This window comes from Jaculus jaculus, chromosome 2 (genome assembly GCF_020740685.1).
Source record: "Jaculus jaculus isolate mJacJac1 chromosome 2, mJacJac1.mat.Y.cur, whole genome shotgun sequence".
NCBI classification, from domain to species: Eukaryota; Metazoa; Chordata; class Mammalia; order Rodentia; family Dipodidae; genus Jaculus; species Jaculus jaculus.
The window spans coordinates 42,145,960-42,165,261 of NC_059103.1; the positions used below are offsets into that span (position 1 = coordinate 42,145,960).

At 46.4% G+C, this 19,302-nt stretch overlaps 1 protein-coding gene across 1 annotated transcript in view; it reads left to right on the forward strand.

The window, feature by feature from the left end:
- Positions 1–19,302, forward strand: part of Zbtb7c (zinc finger and BTB domain containing 7C) — a 405,924-nt gene that overhangs the window by 221,277 nt on the left and 165,345 nt on the right. The gene's annotated exons all lie outside the window — the stretch shown is intronic.

Here is a 19,302-nt window from a genome sequence, read left to right on the forward strand (position 1 = left end):
ACCCTTGTGGGTCTGCGGCTATGCATGTTGTAACCCAGCCCTACAGAGGAGCAGAGATGCAAGAATCTCGCTGGAGCTTATGGAAAAAGCAGCGCGCTCTGAAGTCAGCAAGGGACTCTGGCTTGAATAAGAATGGATGGGAGAGATGGGGTAGGACACTGGAGATTCTGCTCCAGCCACCACAGGCGAGTGAGTGGGGTGCTGCAGAGGCACATTCATGTGCAAACATCACACAAACCCCCACACACAGTCGAAAAGCCTTGCTTCACAGGAACAATGAGAATGAAGAGTGAGGGGCAGGGAAGGGCTCTTTTAGCAGCATGCATCCATCCATCCGAGGCAGTTTAGCAGAGAGAAGAGCAGAAAACCACGGTGGCATGCTGTGAAGAAGGCTCTAGAAGCACTCCCTGCCTGCCCTCAAACCTACCTGAGTTCAGAACTCTGAAGGTCCAGGGAAGAAGGGATCTGAACGCTTGGGCATGGTTGGAAATCACCCACATGAAAGTTGGGCCCCCAGATCCCATTCCTCAACTCTCTGCTTTCCTCCATCAAAGGGCAGATAGAGGCTTCTTTTCCAAAGAAAATGATGTAGGGAAGACATAGACTTGGGCATACTTCCTCCAGGGAGGGCAAGTGTGACCACTGCACTGAGCGCTGTGCATGGTGAGCTTTAGTCTTCCTCCACTCTGGCCTACAGGGGTGTGGGCAGCTGAGAGCCTCTTCCCCAGACAGGGGCCCGGAAGTCCCTTTGCAAGTACACTGACAAGGTCAACTGGGGAAAAAAGAGTTACATATACTTGCCCGAAGAAATTACTACACCCCTACCTAATCCCCATAGAGAAATTATGAACATTTTAAGCATTTCAATGGTTTGTTTCTAGAGACAAGGCCTTCCTATTCAGTCCAGGCTGGCTTTAAACTCTAGATCCTCTTGTCTTAGCCTCAGGAGTGCTGGGATTGTAGGTGTGTGCCTGGTTCAATGCCTCACTCTTAAATATATATGATGGCCAACCTGGCAGTTGAGGGAAGGAGGGAGAAAGGGAAGGAGGGGAGAGAGAGCAACAAGAAAGGAGGTTGGTGGAAGGAACAGAGCCAAGTCTAAGTCCGGAGAAAGCCCCATAAAACTGTAAGTGCTGTGCTCCAGAGATAAGCGGAGATGACGCAGCCATGAAGAGAGAATGAGGGGTGTAAAAGGGGAACATCCAAAGAGGAAGGGAGAACTCTAGGAAATAATGTGCATAATGGCAGTGGAGGGCTGAGGAGACAGCTCAGTGGGTAAAGTGCTTGCAGAGCAAACTTGAGGACCTGAGTTCAGATCCCCAGCACCCATGTCAATGCTGCCGTGGGTGGTGGCACACACCTGCAGCCCCAGCACTGGGGAGGTGGAGAGGGGATCACTAGGGCTTCCTGGCTAGCTTTTCCATTCCAATCAGTGAGCTTCAGGTTCAGCGAGAGACCTTGTCTCAAAAACCTAAGGTGGAATCCAGGTGTGGTGGCACGTTCCTTTAGTCTCATCACTTGGGAGGCTGGGGTAAGAGGATCACTGTGAGTTTGAAGCCAACCTACAGAGTGAGTTCCAAGTCAGACTGGGATATAATAAGACCCTACCTCAAAAATCAATAAATAGGACTTCTGGTTAAGATGGCGGCGTAGGTACCATGCCAAAGCAGCCTAGGGGGGAAAAAGACCAAAAAAAAAAACTCAGCAAAATACACACTTTTACTAAAAAGTGAGGTGTATAGGAAATTGAGGCGGCAGCGGAGAAGTAGAAGAGTTATAGAGCATCCAGAGCCTGCACAGGGGGGAAAAGCGCCTCCGGCAACTGGGCCAACTGCCACTGCCGTGGGGCAGCAGAAAGCCGCCAGACTCTCGGCTCGAGCCGCAGGAAAAGCCAGGTGCGGGATTTTCCCCTCACACCACGCTCTCCGCAACTCGGGAAACCTGAGGGGAGAGCGGCAGCGAGCAGCGGAGGAGCAGACCGCGAGGTAGAAGAACATGTGGAACAGCGAGACAACCAGAGCAGACGCGGCTCCCTCCCCTCCCCCACCGCCTGAACCCAGATCCAGCGAACACAGCAGCGGCCCGGGACCGGGCCGCGCCAACTTGGGCTGACAGCGGGACCCAAGCAGGAGCAGAGTTCGGCAGCAACTTCAGCGGCTCCAGCACTGGTACTAGCGGCCCCAGCAGCAGCGGACCCAGGAGCGGCAGCGGCGGCAGATCCCGCAGCAGCGGCTTCGGGGGGAGCAGCGGTGGTGGACACGGCAGCAGCAGCTTCAGCAGCGGTGGTGGCTCCGGTGGTGGCAGCTATGGCAGCAGCAGAGGCAGCAGCAGCGGCTCGGTTGGCCCCATAGGAAAAGCAAGTGCCCAGCTCCAGAAATCAGAACAGCAGCCCGACGACCCAGGCAGCAACTTGACTGAGACCAAAATCACCCAAGGTAACTGGGATTGCACCAGGGAAGGGTCTCACTTGGTCACAAGCTGACTTGGATCCCTCAACAGACCAGAAATCTAAACCTCTTTGTTGATAGAGGATCTGGTCATTATAATAACTACTCTTGCATACATACTCGGGGCTGTTTTTGATTGAATGTGTACAGTGTTTAGTTAAATTTTAGAATCTACCTGTATTTTATTCCACTCAGCCTGCTTGAATACTCCTATAGCAGGGAAACTCAACCCCTAAGAACATCTCTGTAGATACTCTGAGAGTCTTAAGAGCAACACCTAATACCTTAAGGTCCTACCCTGAAAATATATTACATCAAATCAATTGATACAGCTAAGAATACACAGCTAGCTAGAAAATCCAAGCATTAACTTAATCCAAGATGCAAAAATATATACATTATAACACAAGAAACACTAAAAAGCAAGACGATATAAATCCACCTAAAAGTATTAATGCATCAGAAATGTCCTCCAGTGAGAAAGAGTTAGAGGAAATGCCTGAGAAAGAGTTCAAAAGAATAATTATAAATATGTTCAAAGAGGTCAAAGAACACATGAAAACAATCAAAGAGGAAATCAAAGAGGAAATCAAAGGAATCAAAGAAGAGGCAGGACACCAATTTAATGAAATAAAGAAGGCAATACAAGACATAAATAGGGAAATAGAAATAATAAAGAAAAACCAGTCAGAATTACTAGCAATGAAGAACACAGTTAATGAAATAAAAAACTCTGTAGGAAATCTCACCAGTAGGATGGATGAGAGAGAGGACAGAATATCTAAGCTAGAAGACCAGGTGGCAGACCTAATGCAGTCCAACAAAGAGAAAGACAAACTTATAGAAAAGTATGAGTGGGAATTTCAAGATATTCGGGACACTATGAAAAGATCCAATATAAGAATTCAGGGCATAGTAGAAGGAGAAGAACTCCACTCCAGAGGCATAGTAGGCATCTTCAACAAAATCATAGAGGAAAATTTCCCCCAAATTGGGAAAGAGGTGCCAATACAGTTACAGGAAGCCTTTAGAACCCCAGCCAGACAAAACCCAGAAAGAACCTCTCCTCGCCATATTATAATCAAACTTCCAAACACACAAACCAAAGAAAAAATATTGAAAGCAGTTAGAGAGAAAAATCAAGTTACCTACAAAAGCAAGCCCATCAGGATTACAGCAGATTATTCAACACAAACTTTTAAAGCCAGAAGGGCTTGGAGTGCTTTATTCCAAGTTCTGAAAGATAACAACTATCAACCAAGGTTACATTATCCTGCAAAGTTATCCATTCAAATAGATGGAGAAATAAAAACATTCCATGACAAAAGCAGGTTAAAGGAGTATTTGAAGACAAAACCAGCTGTACAGAAAATACTTGATAGAATCCTCCATGCTGAACAAAAGGAAAAGCACACATATAAGGAACCTAGAAAAAACAAGCTATACTCAAATACCAGTTAACAGAAGAGAGCACAGGTAGAACCAGTAACACACACACACACACACACACACACACAAAATGGCAAACATAAATACACACTTTTCAATAATATCTCTTAATATCAACGGTCTCAATGCCCCAACGAAAAGACATAGATTTGCAGACTGGGTTAAGAAGCAGGATCCTACAATTTGTTGTCTCCAAGAAACTCACCTTTCTACAAAGGATAGACATTATCTGAGGGTGAAAGGTTGGAAGACGGTGTTTCAAGCAAATGGGCCTAGAAAACAAGCAGGGGTTGCTATCCTAATATCAGACAGGGTAGACTTTAGTCCGTCGTTAGTCAAGAAAGATAAAGAAGGTCACTTTATATTGATTAAGGGCACACTCCAACAGGAGGGCATTACAATCCTAAACATATATGCATCTAACATGGGGGCTCCCAAATTCGTCAAACAAACACTAGTAGAACTAAGGTCACAGATAACACCAAACACAGTGGTGGTGGGTGACTTTAACACCCCACTCTCATCAATTGACAGGTCATCCAGGGAAAGAATAAACAGAGAGGCATCTGGACTAAATGAGGTCATAGAAGGAATGGACCTAACAGATATATACAGGACATTTCATCCAAAGGCTGCAGAATATACATTCTTTTCAGCAGCACATGGAACATTCTCTAAAATAGACCATATATTAGGACACAAAGCAAATCTTAACAAATTCAGGAAAATTGAAATAATTCCTTGCATTCTATCTGACCACAATGGAATTCAACTACAAATCAGTAGCAAGAAAGGCTATAGAGCATACACAAAATCATGGAAACTAAACAATACACTACTAAATGATGAGTGGGTCAATGAAGAAATCAAAAAGGAAATCAAAAAATTTATAGAGTCAAATGATAATGAGAACACAATATACCAAAATCTCTGGGACACAATGAAGGCAGTTCTAAGAGGTAAATTTATAGCCTTAAGTGCCTATATTAAGAAATTAGAAAGGTCGCAAGTAAACGACCTAGTGCTTTGCCTTAAAGCCTTGGAAAAAGAAGAACAAGGCAAACCAAAAATCAGTAGACGGGAAGAAATAATAAAGATTAGGGCAGAAATTAATGAAATAGAAACAAAAAGAACAATCCAAAGAATTAATGAAACAAAGAGTTGGTTCTTTGAAAGGATAAACAAGATTGATAAACCCTTAGCAAATCTGACCAAAAGAAAGAGAGAAGAGACACAAATTAATAAAATCAGAGATGAACAAGGTAACATCACAACAGATTCCAGAGAAATTCAAAAAATCATAGGGACATACTATAAAAGCATATACTCCACAAAGTATGAAAATCTGAAAGAAATGGATGATTTCCTTGATCTATATGACCGACCTAAATTAAATCAAAATGAGATTAATCACTTAAATAGACCTATAACAAACATGGAGATCCGAACAGTTATCAATAATCTCCCAACTAAAAAAAGCCCAGGCCCGGATGGATTCACTGCTGAATTTTACCAGACTTTTAAGGAAGAACTAACACCATTGCTTCTTAAGCTTTTCCAGGAAATAGAAAAAGAAGGAATTCTACCAAACTCCTTCTATGAGGCCAGCATCACCCTGATACCAAAACCAGGCAAAGATAGAACAAAAAAAGAAAATTACAGACCAATCTCCCTCATGAACATAGATGCAAAAATTCTCAACAAAATATTGGCAAACAGAATACAAGAGTATATCAAAAAGATCATTCACCCTGACCAGGTAGGCTTTATCCCAGAGATGCAGGGATGGTTCAACATACGCAAATCTATAAATGTAATACATTACATAAACGGGTTGAAGGACAAAAATCACATGATCATCTCATTAGATGCAGAGAAAGCATTTGACAAAATCCAACATCCCTTCATGATAAAAGTCCTACAGAGACTGGGAATAGAAGGAACATATCTCAATATAATAAAGGCTATTTATGACAAGCCTACAGCCAACATATTACTAAATGGGGAAAAACTGGAAGGTTTTCCACTAAAATCAGGAACAAGACAAGGGTGTCCACTGTTCCCCACTTTTATTTAATATAGTTTTGGAAGTCTAAGCCATAGCAATAAGGCAAGAGACACACATAAAAGGGATACAAATTGGAAAGGAAGAAATCAAGTTATCATTATTTGCAGATGACATGATTGTATACATAAAGGACCCTAAAGACTCTACTAGCAAGCTGTTAGAGCTGATCAAAACCTACAGCAATGTAGCAGGATACAAAATAAATACACAGAAATCAGTAGCCTTCATATATGCTACCAACAAACACACAGAGGTTGAAATCAGAGAATCACTCCCATTCACAATTGCATCAAAAAAAATAAAATACCTTGGAATAAACCTAACCAAGGAAGTAAAGAATCTATACAATGAGAACTTTAAAACACTCAAGCGAGAAATTGCAGAAGACACTAGAAAGTGGAGAAACATCCCTTGTTCCTGGATTGGAAGAATCAATATCGTGAAAATGGCAATCTTACCTAAAGCAGTCTACACATTTAATGCAATCCCTATCAAAATTCCAAAGGCTTTCTTCATGGAAATAGAAAAAACAATCCAAAAATTCATTTGGAATCACAAAAAACCTTGAATATCTAAAATAATACTGAGCAACAAATAAGAAGCTGGTGGTATCACCATACCTGATTTTAACCTATACTACAGAGCCATAGTAACTAAAACAGCATGGTACTGGCACAAAAACAGACATGTAGATCAGTGGAACAGAATAGAGGACCCAGATGTAAGCCCAAGTAGCTACAGCCACCTGATATTTGATAAAAATGCCAAAAATACTCATTGGAGAAGAGACAGCCTCTTCAGCAAATGGTGTTTTGAAAACTGGATAAATATCTGCAGAAGGATGAAAATAGATTCTTCTCTCTCGCCATGCACAAGAATTAAGTCCAAATGGATTAAAGACCTTAACATCAGACCGGAAACTTTGAAACTGCTAGAGGAAAAAGTAGGGGAAACCCTTCAACATATTGGTCTTGGCAAAGACTTTCTGAATACAACCCCAATTGCTCAGGCAATAAAACCACAGATTAACCACTGGGACCTAATGAAATTACAAAGATTTTGCACCGCAAAGGACACAGTGAAAAAAGCAAAGAGGCAACCTACAGAATGGGAAACAATCTTCGCCAGCTATATATCTGATAGAGGATTAATATCTAGGATATACAAAGAACTCAAAAAGTTAAATAATAAGGAATCAAACAAGCCAATCAAAAAATGGGCTATGGAGCTAAATAGAGAGTTCTCAAAGGAAGAAATACGAATGGCATATAAGCATCTAAAAAATTGTTCTACATCACTAGTCATCAGGGAAATGCAGATTAAAACTACATTGAGATTCCATCTCACTCCTGTCAGATTGGCCACCATCATGAAAACAAATGATCATAAATGTTGGCGGGGATGTGGAAAAAAAGGAACCCTTCTGCACTGCTGGTGGGAATGCAATCTGGTCCAGCCATTGTGGAAAACAGTGTGGAGGTTCCTAAACCAGCTAGAGATTGATCTACCATATGACCCAGCTATAGCACTCCTAGGCATATATCCAAAGGACTCATCTCATTTCCTTAGAAGTACATGCTCAACCATGTTTATTGCTGCTCAATTTATAATAGCTGGGAAATGGAACCAGCCTAGATGTCCCTCAACAGATGAGTGGATAATGAAGATGTGGTACATTTATACAATGGAGTTCTACTCAGCGGTAAAGAAAAATGAAGTTATGAAATTTGCAGAAAAATGGATGGACCTGGAAAGTATTATACTAAGTGAGGTAACCCAGGCCCAGAAAGCCAAGCGCCACATGTTCTCTCTCATATGTGGATCCTAGCTACAGATGACTGGGCTTCTGCGTGAGAATGAAAATACTTAGTAGCAGAGGCCAGTAAGTTGAAAAGGAGACATAAAGGGTGGAGAAAGGAAGGGAGGAGGATACTTAATAGGTTGATATTGTATATATGTAATTACAATGATTGTAATGGGGAGGTAATATGATGGAGAACGGAATTTCAAATGGGAAAGTGTGGGGGTGGGGAGGGAGGGAATTACCATGGGATATATTTTATAATCATGGAAAATGTTAATAAAAATTAAAAAAAAATCAATAAATATGGTCGGGGCAATTGAGAAAGACACCTGACACGAACCTCTGACCTCCACATGCGTACATGGTCACACCTTCATGTGTCTGCATGCAAACAACTATACATGCATGCACACATACACCACACATACATGCCCTTGCAAAAGTACAGTGGAAAGTGTGAGTGATGGAAGTGAAGACATTATTAGAACACAGGCAAAGAGAACAATGTAGAACCGTGGGGAAAAATAACGGAAGGATAGAAGTCAATGCAGGATGACCAGCAGGAAGATGCCTTGGAGACTGAAGACATTGCAAAGAAAACAAAGTATCAGAGACCTTCTACACAGACGAGCTCTGCTAGCTCTGGCTTCCAGCCTGCATGAACGAACACCGAATGGGGCGCAGCTGCCCCAATGCTTGTCACCGAGGGATTTCAAAAGTCTAGAAGATTCTATAAACCTTCCAGCGAGATGGGAAATATAGGCTGAATTGTATATGGAAGTTGTAACACAAAACAATCTTAGGCTTTCCAACAGCATCCCTAACTTCCAGAAGACCTGGGCCAGTGCCTTTAATGCTGTCAGGAAGTGTGGCTTCCACCTGGACTGGCCTATCACTTCGTTTCCAAAGGTCAAGGCAGAGTGAGGGAGAATCGCATGGTTTCAGGCAGCTCTTGTCTGCAGGGTGTCGATCCCGATACCACACCAGGAAAACGCGCACCTGGGAGTAAGAGTAACTGAGGGCAAGGGTAAGGGCGTGGTACTGAGCCCCCAAAGATGCTCACCACCCAACACCTAGAGCCCGTGAAAATATCAGCTTTCGTGATGAAAGGGCCTTTAGGTAGCAGATGGAATGCAGGCTGAGTTCCAGTCAGCAGCCCAGAGATGGAGAGTTCCGCTGAACACCTAGGATAATCACCAAGGCCCTTAGAGCACCAGGGGAGGCAGGGGAGCAGGTGAGAACATGGAAAGGGACTCTTCCCTAGGCTCTCTAGGAGGGTGCAGCCTCGTCCCCATTTTGGGCTTCTGACCCCAGCAGTGCAGGGTAGCACTGGAAGCTGCTTTCTTCATGGAGGCCCCAGAGCAACACCAGCAACCCCGCTGTGAGAATTCCCAGGCTCGGCTGCAGTTGGTCCAGACTGAGCAGAGCATAGGAACTCTCCAGATAGAGGGAAAACATAAAGGAGCAGGCGTTTCCAGTGGTCAGCTTCTGTAGAAATAGTTGGTAAGGCCAGGTGTGGTGGCACACCTTTAATCCCAGCACTCCGGAGGCAGAGGTAGGAGGATCGCCATTAAGTTTGAGGCCACCCTGAGACTACACAGTGAAGTCCAGGTCAGCCTGGACCCTACCTTGAAAAACTAAAAAAAAAAGAAAAGAAAGAGTTGGTAGGTACATGGAAAGTTATTGTTTTTATTGTTTGTTTGTTTTCTGGTTTTTTGAAATAGATAGGGTCTCATTCTAACCCAGGCTGACCTGAAATTCACTCTGTAGTCTCAGGCTGACCTCCAACTCACAGTAATCCTCCTATATCTGCTCCCAAGTGCTAGGATTAAACGCGTGAGCCACCACCACAACTGGCTGAAAATTATCTTATTTTTTTTTGTTGTTGTTCATTTTTATTTGAGAGTGACAGAGAGAGAAAGAGGCAGGTAGAGAGAAAGAATGGGCGCGCCAGGGCTTCCAGCCACTACAAACGAACTCCAGATGCATGTGCCCCCTTGTGCATCTGGCTAACGTGGGTCTTGGAGAATCGAGCCTCGAACCAGAGTCCTTAGGCTTCACAGGCAAGTGCTAAGCCATCTCTCCAGCCCTGAAAGTTATTTTTAATGTTAGCAAAAAATTAAAAGTTATGTAAGAAAGGAAAGGAAAGGGTCCTCTATGCGCAGAACCTGCATGGACATAGTGCTGTGAACATTGGTAGTTGATTTTACGAAAGGCCTGGGAAGGCGCAGAGACCAGACTGTGTGTCTGGTTGGGTGTGGAGGGGAAGAGGGAGACAAAACACACTTCCACTACAGCGACACTTAGGTCCCTTTATGGGACGAGATGGGTAATTGTGAAGAGTGAGCAACCCAGAAACAGTGTCTGCCACTCTGTGTACAGCCCGCAATGTGCCCCTCCATAATCGAACCTCTGTAGTCAAGGAGCTCAGCTGGGTCAGTGTCCTCACGCAGAGCAGACCCCAGCGCTACTGCGTTCACCGTGTGTGGACACAGTGAGAAGGTGGCCATCTGCAGGCGAAGCAGAGCGAGCTCACTGGGAACCACGCAGCTGGCATCTTGACTTGGACATCCTGGCCTCTAGACTGTGGCAAATCCCTGCTACCCAAGCATCCCAAATCGGGGTCTTTTGTTATGTCGCCTCAGCTGACTGATACATTGTGTTGTTTAGAAGTGGTATTGCAAAGAAGGGAAGAAACAGTTGAGGGCAGTCACCTCTGGGAACTTGTGCTTAGTGTGGGGAAAGCTAGAGTAGGGGCTACTATTTTTTTATTATTATCAGGCCTTTATTACTTTTGATATTTTTTTCAGAACATACATATGTATTTGATTTTTCAGAGTTAACCAATAAAAGCAAAAAAAAAAAAACAGTTTTATTGACTTAGGCAGATGAAAAGTGCAGAGGCAGGGTAATATTTAGGAGGAGTTTAGACAGGTCGCCAGCTCCTTTTTTTTCCGTAGCCAGTTCAGAACTGCCCTCTGGACTTCATTTTGGTAACAAAATACACCTTCTGCATTATCAGTGATGGAGTCTCTTCCCCAGCAGCCCATAGTCCTTTTATCTCACACCATAACTTGGTCCAATCACTATAGCCAAGTTCACCTTGACCTGCCTCTGGAACACCCTGGTGGTGAGGGTAGGTAATAATGTGGAAAGAAACGGATTCTTTTCAGGCGCAGGGTTTAAAATGCGAAGCTCCACAAGGGCGGTGTTCCTCTGGAGAGCATCTTCCTTCTTCTCGGCAGGTGCAGGGCTTGGTTACACTGAACACTGGATGGCTGGGTGCAATTTGGGTTAAATGCTAAACTTTTGCTTTAGGTGAGCTACAAGGTAAGGAAGACCATCCATATGAAGAAAAGGACTCTGGGGGCTGGAGAAATGGCTTAGCGGTTAAGCCCTTGCCTGTGAAGCCTAAGGACCCCGGTTCGAGGCTCGGTTCCCCAGGTCCCACGTTAGCCAGATGCACAAGGGGGCGCACGCGTCTGGAGTTCGTTTGCAGAGGCTGGAAGCCCTGGCGCGCCCATTCCCTCTCTCTCCCTCCATCTGTCTTTCTCTCTGTGTCTGTCGCTCTCAAATAAATAAATAAATATTTTTTTTTTTTTAAAAAAAAGAAAAGGACTCTGGGACTGAAGAAATGGCTTAGTGGTTAAGGCGCTTGTCTGTGAAACCTAAGGGCCCAGGTTTGATTCCCTCAGGACCCATATGCCAGATGCACAAGGGAGTGCTTGCATGTGGAGTTCATTTGCAGTGGCTAGAGGCCCTGGTGCTCTCTCTCTCTCTTTCTCTCTGTCTCTCTCTCTCTCTCTCTCTCTGTCTCTCTCTCTCTCTGTCTCTCTCTCTCTCTCTCTCTCTGTCTCTCACTCCCTCTCTTTTTCTCTCTTCCTCAAATAAAAATAAATAAATATTTTAAAACAAGAAAAGAACTCTGATAGGGGCTTACTCTTTTTTTTAATATTTTTAAAAATATTTTTATTTATTTATTTATTTGAGAGTGACAGACACAGAGAGAAAGACAGAGAGAGGGAGAGAGAGAGAATGGGCGTGCCAGGGCTTCCAGCCTCTGCAAATGAACTCCAGACGCGTGCGCCCCCTTGTGCATCTGGCTGTCGTGGGACCTGGGGAACCGAGCCTCGAACCGGGGTCCTTAGGCTTCACAGGCAAGCGCTTAACCGCTAAGCCATCTCTCCAGCCCAGGGGCTTACTCTTTAAGGGATGTGGAAACTCGAGTGAAAGACCCAGGGGAGCCTGAGCAGCGTCTCTTGGAGGAAGCATACACAACTGTGAGAGTCAGCTATGACCTAAAACTTCAGCCTCGGCCAGATGGTATGACTGGGATGCTCCAAGATGGTCGCCTGAGCCCAAGTTCTCTCACTACTGCAGAGGTCTTAGATGGCATCAGCAGAACCCTCCCCCGGAAGAGGTGCCCATCGCCTTGAGAGAGGGTTACACTGAAAGTCTAGTGTTCACTCATTGGCTGGAGCCTTGCATGCCTGGGAGGAAGTCTTGGGTGTGGTGGGGTTGCACACAGGGCATATGGAGAGGAGGGCAACCCTTTCAGCACAGGGCGGAGCTCGGAGGGGGCAGTGCCAGGATGACTAAGGGCAGGCAGCATCAGGGCTTAGCCCTTAACCTTCACCTTGGCTGCTTTGAACTGTCTTGCCAGATCTACCCACATCCCTCATGCCCTCTGGCTGGAACTTGGGACAAGTTAGTGGCTGTCGACTCCCAGCAGCTGAGCCCAGCGTTTTCCTGAAGTAGCTGGCTTAGTTCCCAAACTTGTTTGTGCCAGTGAAATTTGCCATTGTAATTATGCAATTTAATTAAATAGTATACAAATCAATTAAATATGGGTGCAAATAAAGTAAAAAACAAAATTTGTTTATATGAAAACTGTTGAGTTAGGCATAGATAAAACAATGATGAAAGGTTTGGTAAGCGTACAAAAAAAAAATCTAGGGAGACTTTTTACAACTACGATTTTTTATTAATTAACTAAATTTTTGACCTCAAAAAAAAAATTTCTCCAAATTGGCCTCAAACTCTCTGTGTAGCCAAAGATGACCCTGAACTTTTTTTAAGACAAAATTATTTATTTATTTATTTGAGAGTGACAGACAGAGAGAGAAAGAGGCAGAGAGAAAGAGGAAATGGGCACGCCAGGGCCTCTAGCCACTGCAAATGAACTCCAGACGCGTGCGCCCCCTTGTGCATCTGGCTAACGTGGGTCCTGGAGAATCGAGCCTCAAACCCTGGTCCTTAGGCTTCACAGGCAAGCGCTTAACCACTAAGCCATCTCTCCAGCCCCGACCCTGAACTTTTGATCCTCCTGCTTCTACCCTCTTTGGTGTTGGGATTACAGACATGCACCCCACACCCAGTTTATGAAGTTCTGGGGATTCAACCCAGGACTTTATATATACTCGATACCAACATATCCCCAGCTTATACTCATTATTTTTATTCGGTAAAATTTACTGAAATTTGGGCTAGAGAGATCGTTTGGTGGTTAAGTTACTTGCCTAAGAAGCCTAAGGACCCAGATTTGATTCCCTAGCACCCACGTAACACAGAGGCACAAGGTGGCACATGCATTTAGAGTTTATTTGGTGAGCCCATTCACTCTCACTCTCTATCTCTATCTCTGTCTCTCTCTCTCGTGCACATGAATACTCTCTGTCAAATAAGTAAATAAATAATTTTGTTTTGTTTTTTGAGGTAGGGTCGCACTCTAGCCCAGGCTGACCTGGAATTCACTGTGGACTCTCAGGATGGTCTCGAACTAACGGCGATCCTCCTACCTCTGCCTCCCAAGCACTGGGATTAAAGGTGTGTGCCACCATGCCCGGCTAAATAAAATACTTCGGAAAAAACCTGAAGTTGAAGACTGTTGGCAATTTTATCTGAGTGTCACGCATGCACAAAAGATGACGGGGACAGGGAGCAGTTCTATCCTGGAGGTCCAAGGTTATAAACAAGATGCGTGAACAGGGCCCAGAAGGCAGATGAACGAGCCTGTCAGTGTCTGTGCACTGAGGAGCAGCAGGAGCCACAGGACTGCGGTCCCGGGAAGCTTGACCCCACTCTGCTGGGTTGGGTAGGCCTGGGATGCAGAAAGGGATTCCAGTTCTAGACCATGTGTGTTTTGCTGGCCAGTGTCCCAATGCCAGCAGAATTGGAAGTGACCACAGGGAAGCAGAAAGAAGGATGGCCCAGTCCCTCTGTCCTTCTCAGAGATGTCTGTGAGGCTGGGAGTCAAATGCTGCAGCCCAGCCCTGCACACACCTGGGGCTCTGCCTTTCCCCCGACGGTAGCAGTGGGAATGATGACTTCACAGCTGCCCACAAACTTGGTCCAGCTCTCTTTCTGCCTGGGGCTGACTCTCCTCCCTCTGCACACTCATGCCCCTTCCCCCACAGCCCTCTCCTCCTGGACCTCAGTGACCCGCCACCCTGATTCTGGGGGTATCCCCACCCTGTAGCTTAGCTCCCTGGCTCCTGCACTCTGGGGCCTACCCATCCTTTAGGGCTCTGCAGTCTTCCAGGTGTCTCCAGGAAGCCCTCCCAGATTAAGCAGAGACTACAGGTGGCAGGGTAGAGGAGGGAGGGCCAGGCAGTCTAGAGACCAGTGACACATGATGGTCCTTGGCTCCAGGTCTATTAGGGTGATGGCCCCATGAAGGAGAAGCCCAGACACATGAAACAGTAAGTGCTCATGGAAGGTTTTGGAAATGTGTGTGGGCAAGTTTTTGCAGGAGATGGGAACGGAGGGGAGCTTTGGGGTGTGCCAGGAGGGCAGTGTGGCTGAGCCTGCCATGTGCTGGTAGCCTCCTCAGGGTGGCTTCTGACAAAGAGTCATCTCCTCCTGTCACATCATGGTGGCTCTAGAGAAGGGTGATGACAGCTTTGTCCAAGCCCCACAGTTAGCACTGTGTACAGTTGGCCTGGCTGACTCAGCTTATCCCTGCTGCCCCGGGGGGCCGTTACCAGTATCCCTCCAGGAAAATCCATGTATGATACCCTCTGAACACTCTACTGCATGCTGGGTGGGATCCAGTCCTAGAGAGGCAGGCAGCAGGAGGGGGACACTTTGGAGGTAGCCCTGTCTCCCGGTGTGCCTGTGCGACAGGAGCCCCTCCCCTTTCCACGTCTTTCCCACCATTACATGCTGGACTGTGGCCATCGTGTTTGTGATCGCTGTGCCGCATCCTGAAGGTTTGGGACATTCTCTTCCACCTGGGAAGGGCTCAAGTACCTTTTGACCTCTGGTAGAAAGAAAAGCTGCCTGTCACACTGGACACCAAGCAGAGGTAGGACTTTCTGGAAAGCAGAGCAACTGACTTTCTCTGTGTTGTCAGCTCAGTCCCACATACCCCAGCCTGACCTACGTACCAGCTCCACCAGCAACAGAGCCGGCGGTAGGTCCAGGGTCACCATCCAGGAAACCCCACAGGGCGCAGCCACAAATAGCATCACTTGGACAGAGAACTTGGTCTGATAAACTCAGGCTCTTTGAGTCAGTCTAAGAGCCCCTCACACCTTCCCACACAGGCAAGAAACGGAGATAGTGCCCCGTCCAACAGACACAGGACTATTGTGCTGCATTTCTATTCCTTGTGTCATAATGATGCTTGCCCCTTTCCAGATTTAAACCAATAGTCAACATTATAATGTTGAAAGTCCCTTGCCTACTGTGTAGGGGCTGGTAGCTCTGGGTGGCCTTGCTCTGTCTCTCAGCAGGCCCAAGACTTGTCTGTTAGGGCCTTTCTTCAGATTTACCCAGCCAGGTAAAGCCTCTGAGACCAGAGAAACAAACAAACAAACAAACGCAGTGTGCATAACTGATCAGAAAGCCTGGTGGGCAGCCTGACCAGGGAGGTTAGCCTGTATTCCTTAGATAAGCTCTCTCCTCCCCCCCCAGAGACACCACTGTTCACCTTGGGCCCTGGGCTCAGCCATTCTTCTTTCTCAGGAGTATGTTAAGATTCTAGGTCAAGGTCCCGGAAACTCGGATGTCTAAGGAGGCGTCACCCCAAAGCAAGGATGCAAGGAGGATTCAGTTGCCTTAGGAGACCATATTTCTCCCCTCCCCCGGGTTCCTCCCTCTCGGTATCTGACAGTACCAGCCTAGCCCTGTGCCAGATAGTCTAACTGGGATGGGCTAGACCTCTGAAAACATCTACTGGGCTCCAATAAGGCCCACACCCACCAGGGCAGTTTGAGGCGTACAGGAAACTTGAGCAGAAGCCCAAAGGGAACCCCAGGCTCTTTTGCTCCTCGCTCCTCCCCCAGCTGCCTGGGTTGTTGACACCTGGCTTTGGGCTGGTGTGGCTCCTGTTCTAGTGCCTGATGGGTGTATGGAAAATTGCTTAACCACCAGTGTTGCCCGAATGTGAAGAGTAGCTATTAACATCCATGTTACTGTCTGTGGTGGTTTGAATGTAAAAGATCTCCCGTGGTCCCTTGTGTTTGTGGCTAAGCCTCATACTTAATCCTCACCTGATGGAGTCTTCGAGGGTAGAGCCACGCTGGAAAAGGGATGTGACTGGGGGTGGACCTTAGGCTGTTACAGTCCAGTTCTGCCTCGCGCCTTCCACCCTGCTGATGAAAACGATGTGACACTGGCTGCGTCCCCCTGCTGTGCTTTCTCTGCCATGACGAAACCTTTTCCTTCCATCAGCTGCATCTGGTCAAGTGTTTTCACCCTAGCAACAAAAATGTTACTGCTGTGATGTCGTTATTTGTGTAGTTTTAATTCACAACCTAGTGCTCTTATGGCTACTGCAGGTCGTAAGTGGTACAGAATGGGAACCTGGGTGTTTGGGGCCATACATTTGCAGATAAGACACTGGCTTCCCACCTCCCTTTGTCTGTGTGCACTGAGACAGACAGAAGAGGAACTGAGACTGGGAAACAGAGGGCTGTGAGAAAAGCCACACCGACAGCACAGGCTGGTCAAGGGTACCTGTGTCTCCCCAGGATGGCAGGCGTGGAGGCGAAATCCTGTGTGCTATGAACACTTCATTTAACCTTGCCTGTCTGTGAGAACCTGGAGCTTCTGACTTGCTACAGCCAGCCTTAACAGATAGCACCACTGGTTTCAGAGCCAAGGGCTGGGGAGACAGAGCCTGCATGATGCCCTCTGGCCTGATTCCAGCCATTCCTCGAGATTTAAGAAAACAAAGCATCAGTCAGTCTCCAGTACCTTAGTGACCTGATGAGAGCCAGGCAAGCTGGGTCCTAAGTTTAGAAAGCACCCAGTTAGTGTCTGGGAAGGCATGGGAATGATTGAAAACCGTGTCCTGCTGAGGGTGAGTGGCTAGCCCCTTGTCCCTCAGCTGGTGGTACCTGGTACCTGGCAGGATGGTGGCATGGGCACTATTACCTTGGAAGGTTGCTAGGTGGCTTTGGAGTCTCGTCTGCAGCCATGATTTTATTTTCTATTTGAGTTGGACTTTGAGGTCAGGCCTCATTTTATGGATGGCAAGAGTGAGGGAAGGCTTCTCTCAGGATTGGTTTTCTTTCTCCTTACGTTTTTCTTTTCCTTTTAAAACTGGTAACACTGTGTTTTTAGACTTAAAGCACATTCTGAGAGAAAAAAAAATGCAGGACAATAAAAAAAAAAATCCCCATGCTATTTATTCACTCTCCCTGGGAAAAGCTGTTAGCTCTAATGACCTTTCCAAATTAATCAGACCTGTAATGCTCAACTGTTTATTGCACACATTGAGTTGCACCTCTCCATGGCTTGGGGGGATCTGCGGGCTTGCCAGGAGTACTGAGCCTCAGGGCTTAGCAGCTCGTAGACATGCATGGGGCTGGGTGGGGCGCTGTGGTTGGTGTTCCTTGAAAGAAGGGCAAAGTAGGCCACTGCGTACAGTCCTGTGGCTGGCCAAGGTGACAGCAGTGTCAGAGGTGAACATGTGGAGGCACCTAAGCAGCTACTGACTGCTGGCTACGGCGTGCACAGCGTAGCACTGGAAAGGCTCCGGAAGATTCCTGAGCGACATGATCCCAGAAGAGTGGGATGGGGGGCACCTGGGAGAGGGCTTTGAAGGCAGGAACAGAGGGTGAGCAAAGAAGAAGCGCCATCCCAGCCCAAGTCCATGGGAGGGAGCAGGATGGGGGCGGCAGTGTTCCCTAGGAGAGTGGGTGCTGTGGGGTGTCCACGCACAAAAGAATCCTGTCTCTCAGCACCCGGTCTGCACGAGGCTGCACTGCATGGGCACCATGCTTGCCAAGTACCCTGGGGTGTCAGCTTATCTGTTCAAGCTTGAAACTGACCCCGGCCACACTGACTTCCAACATAATGCTGGACAGAAGTCTTGTCAGCCAGCGCCTTGAACCGTCCAGCCACCTCCCCAGCCTTTGGGCAGAAGTTTTAGAGACACGTTTTCCATGTTGCGCCATTGTTGCAAAGAGATTTGCTTTTATCAGTAGAACATGTATAATAACAAAGCTTACCATCTTCGCCACCTTCCAGGGAGTGATTCAGTGGCACTACTCTGCAACCTCCCCCACCACCCATCTCCAGAAGGCTTTCAGCTTTCCCTCTGGAACTCTGCCCCCTGTTAGACACTAACTCTCCTCTACCCTGACCCCTGCCAACCACCATGTACTTTCTTCCTCTGTAAACTTGACTGTTCTGGGGACCTCACATAAGTGGACTCATGACAAATTAATTGTCTTTGTGACTGGCTTATCTTACCAAGTTCTTGGGGTTCATCCGTGATGTAGAGGTGTCCACATTCCCTTCGTTGGCAAAGGTGAATAATCATAATCTCTTGTATGCTCATGCCATGTTTTGTTTACTTGTTCCATTACTGCTGGGCACTTGGATTGTCTCTGCCTTTGGCTATGGTGAATAATTCTATGAATTACGGCTGTAGAAATATCTGTTTGAGCCGGCTGTGGCGGCATATGCCTTTAACCCCAGCTCTTGGGAGGGAGAGGTAGGAGGATCGCCATGAGTTGGAGGCCAGCCTGAGACTACAATAGTGAATGCCAGGTCAGCCTGGGCTAGTGTGAGACCCTACCTCAAAAAACCAAAATAAGTAAATAAATAAAGTTTAAAAGAAAGAAAGAAAAACAAATATCTGTTTGAGTGCCTTGTGAAGAATTTGAGCTAAAACGTACAAAGAGCTTAGGCATTTGGAGGATCAAGCTCGATCTGCTGCCATTACCGCCCAAAGTGAAATGCTAGCTTGCCACATTGGCCACGTGTAAGAGTCTTCCAGCCTCGCTGGGGCTCCAAGCCCAGAGCCGGGTACACCAGCCATATCACATTTGTCCCTCACTGAAGAGCAAACTCCTTTGCCTTCTAAAATGTACATTAGCCATGATTGGAAAACACAAGGAAATCCTCTCAAGCAAATCTTCCTTCCCGTTCAAACATCTTCCCCTCCCCCACTGTTCGGGGTGTTAATTGCCCAAACTCACATTACAACACATTAAAGTGGTGACACGATCAGGCGGAAGGCAGGAGATTTCACAGTTCAGGTTGGCATTGTCATTAACTCAAGTCTTTGGTGTCAACGT